The sequence below is a fragment of the Spinacia oleracea genome, chromosome 6, assembly GCF_020520425.1.
Source record: "Spinacia oleracea cultivar Varoflay chromosome 6, BTI_SOV_V1, whole genome shotgun sequence".
Taxonomy (NCBI): domain Eukaryota; kingdom Viridiplantae; phylum Streptophyta; class Magnoliopsida; order Caryophyllales; family Amaranthaceae; genus Spinacia; species Spinacia oleracea.
The window spans coordinates 51,347,051-51,360,607 of NC_079492.1; positions in this window are offsets into that span (position 1 = coordinate 51,347,051).

Genomic DNA, 13,557 nt, shown 5'->3' on the forward strand with positions numbered 1-13,557 from the left:
AGATCTTGTGTTTGCAAGGTTGGAGTAGATAGTAGATGTTTGCATGGCGCATACGGACAACAATCTATCTACTGTAGTCTGTAGTTGTATTATACAAAGAGGGCCAAAGAATTAAGCAGTGCAAATATTTGTAGAAATGTAGAGATGGTCTATTATGTACGTGGGTCTCATACAAACTGACAAAAACTTTGCAGACTAAATAAAAGTAAGCCATGCAAATTATTATTATTTGGGGACCCTTTATTAGGAACCACTCAAGGTTACCATGTGATGCTTCGATACAATTTGACTATAGGGGTTAATGGAAAACTGATTTCCGAACATCAAATATTTTGGCACATTATGTGTGACAATATAACTTTTTGTGTTATACTCATAAAAAGGTGAATCAAAATCATTTTCCGGTCAAGAAATGTAATATTTGAGAATTACCTCCTTCCTAATTAATTTTAGATGGGTCGTTTGAGGGTTCGACGCGGTTCATTGCTTAGGACAATACCCGTTGCCGATCACTTGGCACGGTATGACTTAACATCATGACTACAAGTGTAAGTAAAATCCGTTTTGAAAACTAGAATATAATTGACACTTGCTTTTTATTTTTTAAAGAAGTGTTCCTAAGGGCAAAAGATTAGGAGCGGTTAGCAAATTTCAAAAGCGAAAACACATAAGTTGGAAAATCAGCGGTTAATTAAAGAAGCGACTGCTAGAAAAAAAAAGTAGCGGATTTGAAGTTTTAATTCTATTTGAAGAGATTTGAGTTCGAGAGGTCGATTAATTATTATTTTAATAATCATGGGGTGATGAGGAATATGCATTAGGAGGATGGGAGTGAAATGATTTGTCCTCGTCTTCTTATTTTATAAGTTATTATTTACTTTTAATGGAGTGGAATCAAACTAGGCTAGACTAAAAAATTTCAAACCAAATTTATATTTGTGTTTGATTTTGTATTAACATAATTTTGTAAATTAGACATTTGAAAAATATATATTAAGGTGAATCTAAAAAGCCAATTTCTATGTGCAAATGGTTGTATCATGAGCAAGAGGTATAACCAAGGCTATTTATTTGAGTATGTCCTTGAATCTTTTAAACATACTTCGTATGTTTCTAAATATGGCATTGGTTATACCTTGCAAGAGATATGCGGTTGTATGGTTAATATTCTCGCCTAACAAGATGGCAGTTGATAATATATGTTTTGTTATATGTTAACATACAAATACGATTAAAATTCAGATTAAACCAAATCAAATTTTATAAAACTCAAATAATAGTAACACCTAATATAAGTAAAGAAAACATATTCTTTATTTCCAAATGCCAAATTTCACGATAGTGGATATTTTGTTGGTTGTTGGGTTTGTTAGCCCGTAGTGGTGTATTGGGCCGAGATGTAGCCAATAAGCCATTGGTCTTTAGTTACAGTAAGTTGGATTTTGTGATCTAACGCAAATTTTTGGCTATACCCGGGTACAGCTAAAGCTGGCTGTACCCCCATCCAAAATGATGTCGTTTGTGTTGTTTAAAATGAACATTAATATACTGGTACAAAAATGAACATTTACTATTTCGGAAATGAACATTTATTTATTTATTTGGAATGAACATTTACTATTTTGGAAATGAACATTTATTTATTTATTTGGAAATAAACTACAAAAATGAACATTTACTATTTCGAAAATGAACATTTTTTTATTTATTTGGAAATAAACAATATAGGCTCTTGTAAAAACATAAAAGACCAATGAAGTGAACAATTTCATTATGAACATTAACCATATATTTATTGTGAACAAACAAATAAACAAGAAAGAACAAATAATTCAACAAAAAAGAACAAACAATATAAAAAAGAACATAAAATTCCAGAAAAAAGAACAACCAATACAACAATTATGAATAATTTTATGATGAATTTTAAAGCCAACATGAAAGAACAAACAATACAACAAGAAAGAACAAATACTGGTACAAAAATGAACATTTACTATTACGGAAATGAACATTTATTTATTTATTTGGAATGAACATTTACTATTTTGGAAATGAACATTTATTTATTTATTTGGAAATAAACTACAAAAATGAACATTTACTATTTCGGAAATGAAAATTTATTTATTTATTTGGAATAAACATTTACTATTTTGGAAATGAACATTTATTTATTTATTCGAATGAACATTTACTATTTTGGAAATGAACATTTATTTATTTATTTGGAAATAAACAATATAGGCGCTTGTAAAAACATAAAAGACCAATGATCAGTGAACAATTTCATTATGAATTTTAAAGCCAACATGAAAGAACAAACAATACAACAAGAAAGAACAAACAATAAAGCAGATAATTATTATGAACAAACAAATAAACAAGAAAGAACAAATAATTCAACAAAAAAGAACAAACAATATAAAAAAGAACATAAAATTCCAGAAAAAAGAACAAACAATACAACAATTATGAACAATTTTATGATGAATTTTAAAGCCAACATGAAAGAACAAACAATACAACAATAAGTTTGATGAATACAAGAAAGAACAAACAGTACAACAAGAAAGAACAAACAATACAAAAAGAAAGAATAAAAGATTAATGAAGAGTTTAATTATGAACATTAACCATATGATTATTATAAACAAACAAATAAACAAGAAAGAACAAACAATATAAAAAAGAACATAAAATTCCAGAAGAAAGAACAGTACAACAATTATGAAAATTTGATGATGAATTTAAAAAAACAACATGAAAGAACAAACAGTACAACAAGAATGAACAAACAGTACAACAAGAATGAACAAACAATACAATAAGAATGAACAAACAGTACAATAAAAAAGAACAAATAGTCGACAAGTATGAACAAACAATATGAGCGCGTCGTTTTTGGGGGGTACAGCCAGAGCTGGCTGTACCCGGGTACAGCAGTTAGCGATATGTGATCTAAAGTCATTGCCAATAACTTCTTATCAACCCAATCACTATTGCGATTCCATCATTTCATGGATATTGCAAACTCCGTGAAAATGATGCTTCCAAGTTCCTACCAATCCTACGGTAAAAAGGAGGACTTTGATCATAACTCTAACCCTTACAGGTTTTTTTTTAAGGAGAAGAGGTTACAAAATGAGGTATGATAGCTGATAGCAAATAAATATTGTACTCCGTAAGAATTAAAGAGACAACAAAAGGATTACAAATTTAAGGAAAAGAGAATCAAGGGATTAGAAATTTTCATAAGTTACGAAGGTTAGAATTTAAGATTTATATTTAATATGGTTGAAAAATATTTGAAATTTGTTGTTGACTCTTGGCTGTCAAATTGCAAATGTCTTTAATGTACTAAAGTATGAAATATTTTATTTCCTTATTTGCAATATGACATTAAATATTTAATTTTTAGAATTATTGCAATTCAGTTTTTTTAATTTATTTAGTTAAGTTTAAAAATTACTAAGGGGTATTATAGTCTATCATATAGAGGGACACCAAAAGACCATTTACTAAATTGACCTCAAGAGTTCCCTTACAGAATAAAGATAAATTTAGAATTTCAAGGGTAAATCAATTTTTAAAAGGAAAACAAAATAGAAAATCAAGAAGTGAACACGTGACAAATAAAACACTATGTTTTAAAATATTACTCCCTCCGTCCCTTAATACTCGCACCGCTTTCCTTTTTGGGTTGTCCCTTAATACTTGCACGGTTGCACCTCTTCTATAAATGGAAATTTTTACCTATGTCATATTATTTCTCACACTTACCTACTACCTCACCTACACCTCTACTCCCTACAAAAAATCATTTAAAAATTCACACCCCCCACTCACCACTCCCCACCCCTTACACATTTCCCACCAACTATATTGAAAAAAACACCTCACTATCAACTAACACCCATTAAATTAAAAAGTCAATTCAAATGTCTTAAACTCCGCACCGGTCAAATCGGTGCGAGTATTAAGGGATGGAGGGAGTAGTATAGATTACTTGTATTTCAGGTTGACAATTACAAAGGACCAATTCGGAAAGTCTTATATGCACGCGATGCGTGGGAAGGTAATTAGAAAACAAAATTGCGATACTACATGCATCTTATAACATTAAACAATTTGTAAGGGAAAAAAATATTTCGCAAAGTTCTTCTAAAGAAAAAGTATACATCAGCTATGTAGCAAATGTCGAAATAGTTTAACAATGTATTACCAACTAAATAAAATAAAACTAAAAAGTAGTGTTCCTGTTGTTTTTATTATATTGCTCGCAACATATCTGGCTAACCGCATGCACTTCCGAGTCGACTCGATTTGCATCAAATAACCAACAATCTAACTCCGTATTGTATTATTGATTAAAGTACACCGTGTAAGGATAAAATAATACAATATTACATGCATAAACCGTGTAGCATAAACCTAAATTTATGTATAAAATGGCCACTCTAGCAGAATAATAGGAAACTGTATGTAAGAATTTAAATATTATGAGTATTAGGCCATGTGCATAAATCTCTAATATTATGTCAAACCAGAACAATTATAATTTTATTAGAAGATATTAAATATTAGAGATTATTTTTTCAATAGCTAAACAGTTTGTAATATAATATGGTTGTCTCCTATTTAAAAAGTTTTAAATATTTTAAATCACAATTAAAATAATAAAATCTGTAAAGTGGGGTCATTCAATATTTGTATGTCTCCACCCTGTTTAGACAGGAATATATAAGTAGTGATTCGACGAGTTATGGGCATTAATGTATAGATATAAAATTGTTTCCTCTGATGATGTGGTGGGTTTGGTTTTGGTTTTGAGTTTTAGCAAACTTAATTTCTTTCTTTTATATACACTCCACAAAGTACAATCAATAATTTATTTATTTATTATTTTGACCACATATCTACAACCTTTTAAAAGTGAGAACCTTAGTTTAACTATACATGCAATAGTATTATCCCTAAAAAGCCCTTCGTTTTATGCCCATTAACATATTTTCCCTTTCTAAACTGTCCACACGTGCCTTCCTCTCTCTCACATGACTGCCTTCCTCTTTCTCACCCATGACCTACTTCTGTGTTCCTTACTCTCTCCCTTGCTTCTCCTTCACCTCCATACTCTGCTCTCAAAATCCGCCCTCCTTTTCATCCTCTCTTTGTTTTGCTATTGTCATCTAAGGTTTGTTATCGGGTTTGCCTTTCTTTCTCCCTCGCCTCTCATTCACCTCCAGCCTTTTCTCTGCAGATCTGATGTCCTTGGAGGCGCGACCTTCTTCTTCGTTGTCGACATCTTCTGTTTTTGCTCGGTGGAAACCTACCGGAGATGTGGACGCAATGCATTGGGTCGCGTGCGTTGCGTCAAGAGTCTCCCAGAAATCAGATCTCGGGAGCGTGCCAGGGAGATTTCCTACTATTTTTAGGGAACTTTTTTTTTTCGGAATCGGTTTGGTATATCTAGGCCTTGGTGCGTTTCTCTTTCGTCCTTTCTTGTGGTTTACTGTTTATTTATCATCTGCAATTGTGGTTTACCCTGGGTTCGTTTATTGCTTGAACATGTTTTCTTGTTTCTTTTGTCTTAACATTGGCCCAAATTGTTCCAGATCTCTATGCATACGATGCCGTTTTTTGCTTTTCAATTGCCCGAGTAACTGAACTACGTGGATCTCTCTTAGTTTCATCAACGTTCCCTTCAGATTAGGTTGACCTTTAGGTTTAAGGATCATATTTAAGATTTATATAGGATTTTGGATATACCTGATAAATTTTGTTAGTTGAACGTTTGATGTGAGGAATGTTTTGTTAGTTTAGTTTGATTAGAGTTGATGAAATTTCTACGAATGGAGTTTTTTTAATGATTTATGGGTTTGTCAATAATTTATTTTAGGATTGATGATTTATTTATTTTGAAATATATATTAATTTGATTGACCTTTTCCTAATACAGTTGTTTCAGTTATTAATCTATCAAAGTATCAGGTGAGTAATTTTGAGTAACTTTTGTCTTTAATGTCAAAACCTTTAGTTGAAGCTGCAATGTGACTTGTCAAGTTTCTTAGCAATTGACTACGTAGAAATTAGAGATGAGTTAGTCACTTGGATTTTACAACAATTTTTCACAAATCTATTAAAATCGAGCATGGCTGGGGTACTGCTACTACCTACTATAAAAAACGCCCATGCCTAAAGTAATATCTGACATCAATTCAGATATTAATATAACACAATTAGCGTCTCCCCATTAACTTACTTACTTTTGCTCGTTCACACTTTATTGTGTAGTCGTTACCTACATCTTCACTTTAAGTTACTTACCTATATTTATTTTGCTTAAATTAACTAATTTTCTTACCTGTGAGAGTGCTTTTAACTCTTTTTTCAACTGGCCGAGTTTGGTATGTGTGAATCTATTGATTCATTTATCTGCTGCTTACAAAAGTAGAATGGTTGGACTTTGTCTTCTATTTCTTCAGATTTTTGGGCATCTTTAGTTTTCTGTGTTTGTCACTGAGATTGCTACTAAGCTACAACGAAGTATGCAAGTATAATGTTTCTAGATAAAATAGTGATGTATGTGTCTCCAACTCTCTACCACACATGTAGCTCATTTTGCGGAGTTATTATCTTTTTCTTGTCCCCCCTGCTGCATATGTTATGTAGTTTCATTATTTGGGTTCCTTTTGTGCTTGTAATTCATGAAAAAGATTAGAAGTAAAGACTTTACCTTTATGATTCTCATTAGGGCTCAATGGTTCATGTTCTTCTTGAGATCCCTCTGTAAGTCATACTGTCGGGTTCAACCGGTAAAGTTTCAAAAGGATTTTTTAAGAGTCTGAGCATCTAAATCATTCTTTTCATTTCAAAATTAGTCCGTCTTAGAGTCTAATGTGTTGTTTCCTTGTGTGTACATGTACTTGAAGCATGCACTGTTAATCTTCTCATCTGATCAACTGAACTACGTGGATTTCTCTTAATTTCATCACTGGATTCGTATTAGATTTAGCTTTAGGTTTAAGGTTTATATTTAGGATTTATACAGAGTTTTATATTTAGCTGGTGAAGTTTTGTTAGTTGAATGTTTGATGCGAGGGATGTTTTATTTGCTTAATTTGATTTACTGAATGATATTTGGTGTTTGATTGGAGTTGATTCTTTTTTTTGTTAGGATGATAACATTACTGATCTCGTAGTTGAAGCAATGATTGGAGTTAATTTGAAGTGAAGATCCGTGAGAAGCTAAAAGTGGAAATATTAAGTTCAATTAAACATTACTGATCTCGAAGTTGCGTAACTTGCTTTTAAATACGGCCTACCTTGCTATTGTAACTTGCTTATACACATTTCACAATCGGCTTTTAGCTACTTGTTGAGAGTTGCACGGTTAATCCAACCTTTTCCTTTAATAATGTGTAGCCACTACCTTAATCTACACTTTAGCTTACTTACTTTAGTTCGTTCCCACTTTATTGTGTAGTTGTTGCCTTAATCTCTACTTTCACTTACTTACCTTTTTTATTTATTTACATTAACTCTTTTATTTTGTGTACTAATTGTACTTAGTATCTATTGCGCTTAGTTATCCTATCTTGGTTATGAGAATCATCAAAACTATAACTTTGTGTCATCATTTTTAATTTACGTTCATGAATATATACTTTTCTGGCTAAGTTTAAAAATCCAAAACAATTGGAAGTGTGACATCAATGTTGGAGGGCCTAGATGATAGGGTCAATTAGTGGTCTTAAGTCATAAACCAAAATCACCCAGTTATTGTCTTGCGCGGTTATCTAGAGATGATCGCATCTCGGTTAGTTATGTTGGGTTGCCCTCTATTCTATTGCAAAATTATAAACGTACTAGAGTCCATGATCCTGGTGTTTTTCTACTGCTCGTGTTATATTTTAGGTCTTGGGTTTGTTGTCCAGTGTATGTTTGGAGACGTCTGTTTGGTATGTCATGACTTTTGAAGTGGTAACTTGACTGTATTTTCTTCCTTTACAGAGTGCATTGTTTTTGCGTGCGGTGGTTGTTCTGTTCCATCTGCTGCCCACTGTCACTAGGTACCACATTTATCCTCTTCCTCACTTGTCTTGTGCCTTTCCCTGCATCAATTCGTTGCTTCAGTTTAGGTGTTTCCTTTGCATTTCTATGTTTGTTGTTTCAATATGTATTTCGTTTGTGGCTGGGAGCCTGATCTTACTTCTTTGTATGGGGTTGTATCCTGCATTTACCATATGAGGGGTTCTAATTCTAGGGTTGCTAAATGTGTGTTTGGTTAGAGCGTGTACGGTTTATTAATGTGACTATGCAGTTGTTTCTTATTACTTGGTATATATATGAAATTTTGTTACAACCACCCTAACTGGTATATGCTTTTCTTCACCTACTCATGTCTCTTGACTGAGGTTTTACACTTTTGCAGAATCTACGTAAGTTTTCTCTGATGAGATTCGTCAAGTCCTGCCAATTGTATGATTAACTAAGGGATTTGAGGCTTCAAGAATTGATCTCCAGAGTTTCTGCTTGTCAAATGGAAATTTAAAGGCAATTGTTAGTATCTTAATGAAGCATCAATATAGTGGCTAAATGTCACTAAAAATATGAGAAGGGAGTAAAGATCGAATAGAAGTATCAGATTTGTTTAAATGATTCACATATATAGTATAAAATTATTTACATAGTATTAAGGTACAAATATCGTACTCGTGATTTCCTTTTCTTAGAAGAGACATGCCGATTCTGCATCAATTCTTTTGGCTGATGCCTTCCGTATATGTTAGTGTTATGTTTAGTACATGTTCTTGGGACATTGGACGGATACGATGCTTCATTGACACTACGTCCATTAACAACGGTTAACCGGCCTCCTGATGAAAGAGGTTAGAAACCACATTTGGATGGGTTTGTTTAAGTGTATTTGTTAGAAGAAGCATCTATGATATTAGGAAATTGTAACAGAAACATATGAAATTTATAACCAAAAATTACAAGATATGAGGAGTGGCCTATTATTTGGGGAATTTCGGAATAAAAATGTGGCCTTTGAGACAGAGCGAGAGAACTTTATTATTTGGATCATTGTTTATTGAAAATGATGGTTTTTAAAATGTAAAATTTTGTTTAAAAGGTTAAATCTTGTAATCAAGATATTAATTACACTATTCTTTCTTTGATCAGGTGATTGATAGCAGCAGCTGGTGAGGATATTCAACCCCTTGTCTGTGACAATGGAACTGGAATGGTTAAGGTAAAATTTTCTCCCTTGAATAAATTATAGGCTTAGTGTGCTATTTGGATTTAAGGACAATGATGGTATCATGATTCATGGTATCGGGGGGGGGGGGGGGGTGAATTGAATTAATGTACGTGATTCTTTATGGGAAATTCAGGAGTATGACCATTGGTTATGTCATATCACTCATATTTGTACTTTGGTTGGGCACTCGCAGTAGTGATTATCTGACATAGATGTCTTAAACCATGTTGTCCATTAACCATTTTACTTCTATTCGCACCAAGTTCATTGATAACTTCTCAATGTAGGCTGAATTTGCTGGTGATGATGCTCGATCAAAGACATATTAGTATCATGGGAGTTAGTGTTCTGGTTAAAGAACCTAGTGAGTAGAATGCATAGAGTTGAAGCTGGGAGTTGGGCTCCCATACTTTTAGATATATTCAATTACTTATCCAAGTCATATGTTGGCCATTGTTTCTGAGTGACGCTCATATAGTAGCTTCATTGCGCCCAGTGGCGGATCCAGAATCGGCAGTGACATTGTGTTAGCATTTTAGTTTGCAAAATAAGATATTGGGGCAGGCTTGTTACTTTTGATCGGTCTTTTGGTATTGTATTCATTGAGAATCCCTGTTAGTGCTTCAAACTGAATGATGCTGACAGATTTTTCGTTGTAAATTTTTTTGCAGGGATAAGGGTTTCATACAAGTTTCCTCTTATCAAGTAGAGATGGAAGCTATGGAAGAGAATAGTTCATTGTTTCCTATACTTATTTTAACTATGTTGGCAATCCCTTTAGTTCCTTGTACAATTTCAACTGTGTCGTTTTGTGAAGAACAAGGCGAAAAGCTTACGTTGTCAATGTGTTGTATGCTCCCGCTTTGCACAAAATATCATAAATCACTATTGTAATTACTATATTAATACTATAATAATAATCTTGAAAAGCTTTCAAACTGTAAACACTGAATTACGACGACATTAATAATTTCACAACTTTTTTTTGCTAACTAGGGGGACGGCGCACGTTAGCGCGTCGGCCAACAACTAGTATAGTAAGTAAGTGGAACAAAGAAAAATGGATGTTGGATGCATTCTTTTCATCTTATTTGAAATAAATATTTTTGAATTTATCTGAACTTATTTAAGCTACTGGACTTGGACCTGATTAAATCTAATAGGGCCCAATTGGAATTTTATGAATTTGATCAAACCTGATTTCAAGAAAATAAACTTGAGATGGGACGGGTAAAAAATTGGTATGGGTAACACAATAGTGTAGACACCTACTTTTGTCCCCATTCCCGAAAGGGAAAGGTTCGATGATGAAAACGTAAATCTCCGCTTGACAACGCATCTCCTATAAAATAACGAATCTCATTACCCCTTTTCATTTCACCCGAAACCTGCTATTTATGGAAACCTGCTAAAAATAGTAACTGCCGTAATGGGTAGTTGTTAAAAGTGGCAAGTCATAAAAGATAGAAACCTGTCAGAATTAGGTGTTGCACTCCAACATAAATCCTAAATGAGATAGAAATTGCGAGAGAATCCTATTCCTAATATGATTCGAAAGTAAGAGTCACGTATTAATTAAAATCCTAACGAGCCTAGAGTTTGTAACGGGCCCAGACGCATCCCGTCACAAGGTTAATACGCACTAAAGGACTCAATTAAATCTCAAATACTCCGGATTCTTGGAATCCGAATCTGACTAAGAAAAACAGCCCAGACCCTATTTTCAACGCGTGGCTCTGGGCGCCGAAACCATCGGCGCCCAGGCCTGGGCGCCGAAACCATCGGCGCCCAGGCCTGGGCGCTGAAAATACCTGGTACGTGTTTTTTCCTAATTCCTCGTGGATTAGAGTTCTGCAATTCTATCTTTCCACGAACTCTTTTCTATAAATAGGGCCTTAAGTTCGACGTGAAAAGAACACACAACAACACACAATTATATTCTGAGTATTGACTCTAAACCCCTAAGCCTAAGCCTCACGCTGCAAAACTGATCACGCGTTCTGTCGCAATCGATCCATAAATCGAACAGAACGTATCCCGTCCCATAATTTGAGATTCGTTAAATAAAAGGAGAAATAGCAAAGTCAAAGTGGTTAGTTTTCTGAGAACCGTGACGCACCTCTCAAGGGTGCGTCGTAATGTGTCCCTTTTCCATGGTTTAATTGCTTTCCTCGCCCTTTTATGAACTGTTAAACTAACTAAAATCTGATTGTTCGATCACGCTTAATAAATATGATATTTTTGGGAAATTGGATTATCATGCTAGGTCCCTTAAAACAATCTAAATCAGATAATCGCGTTTGATCTAGTACTATATGTTGCATATTGATAAAATCAACTCAGATTAGTTTAATAGTTAACGCATGTCCCTTCAATTATTTATGCTGAGCTAGTAAGGATATCCTGCCTCTGGAGTTATCGAAGAGCGAGTACTCCTCTCGGTAGTTACAGTCCCCCGAACCCTCAATCTCTACCCTGCGGGTGTACGTTGAGCGATCCCCACCACCAGGGATCACAAGGGAACCTACGGCCGTCGTGGTCAAACATAATTGCACTCCCTTTATGTCACGATAACCGGGTTTTGTCAGTTTTTCTCGTTGTCGTTAAAAACTGAATGGCGACTCCTATATTACTAGTCAATTGGGTGTAAACTCACAGGAAATCCAATTACACTTGATTTGACAAAAAGAAGCGTCACACCCACGAGGGACGAGGTCACGCATTAGCCTCGTGCTTTTTCGACCCCCTCACAATGGCGACTCCACTGGGGATAGTGAAGGAAATACTCGTGCTTGTAGGTAATCAAAATAGCCGAAGGGTGAAACGATCCTACCCCGCGTTTATTTCCCAATCAAGTTGGGACGACCTGAAAATCAGCATATTAATGTGAACGGACAGAACCGCATAACGAATCTTGGCTCCCTTGGTGTTTCATCTTGGGAGTTGGGACTAAGGATACCCATCGCCAACCGGGGGGTGCATACGCTTCGAATGTTGTCCACTCGGCACTTTCGCTAGTAGTACACCCGTCCCAAACCCAATCGCTCGCCCATTAGGTCCCTCTCGCCTGCATGCCCCCTTGGCTTGCACTTGCGGGTTGGCCTCGTGAGCGAAATTCGTCTGCTGAAGACACTACCTCGACCGGGGCATGTGTTGGATCTACGATAGAAGCGGTACCAAGCCAGGAGCAAATAACTACCCATAGAAGCCTATCATAAACTACATGACATGTTATTATTGCCTCATGATGGAATGTTAGTTATGTGTAGCGAAATATATGATTGTGTGTGACAAACTATCCTAGAAAAACCAACGAACTTAAAAATTGCCCAAACATTCATAAACCAATTTGCCAAAGAGTTATACCAAAATACGTGTTCCGCAAACCCGAACGATCGCCACAAAAATAAGCGACGCTCGGGATGGCCTGTAACGAATCCCACAAACGCTGCACAACGCGTAAAGGACGTTATTAGGCAAGCACGCAAAATCGAAGTCGCATAAACAAAAAGTAGACGCAAACAGAAAACGAGAACCAGCCAGGGACGCATTTTCAACGCCCCTGGCTGGGCGCCGAAATTTCTCACGCCCATCGATGGGCGCTGAAGTTGCTGCCTGGCCTTTTGGTCAGGCACAGCAGCCTCGGTGCCCACGCATGAAGAAAATACGTAGCAAAAAAAAAAAAAATTCGTGAAAAAAATTGCTACGAGGGCGTATGAAAAAGCACTCGATTCTAAAAGCGACTTATAAAAAATTAATAACTCTTTGTGTCGTTGTTAGGCCTCCTACGACGACAATGCTCGGCTCCAAAACCGAGCACGCTAATCGAAATAACCTTGGATGTCACATGGGCAAAGTATTCAAAAAAAATAATGTTCCAATAGAACCTTTAAAGAAAAATAATGTTCGAATAAAAAAATAAATCCGAGTCTAGACTAGGCTATGCCAAAAGTACAATCTAAATCCTAAGTCTTAGTTGTCTTATCCATAGAATCGGTCCTAATGCTTGGTGTTGTTCTGCAAGTCAAAAGGTTAAACCATATTGAGTCTCCCTTCCTAACATTTAAATCAATAAGCACCCATATGTAATTGTCATCCCTTGCTAAGAGTCTACGGCCTCAATACTCTCTCTCACCCACAAAAAGAATATGTTATGTATTTGCAAAATGGAAACAGTCACATTCTGAAAATCATTCCCCCATAGTCGCACAACTCCCAAAGTGAACCTAAGGTATCAATACCATTGGCAAAAAATTAATGGCCTCAAGGCTTATGATCACATTGGGTCA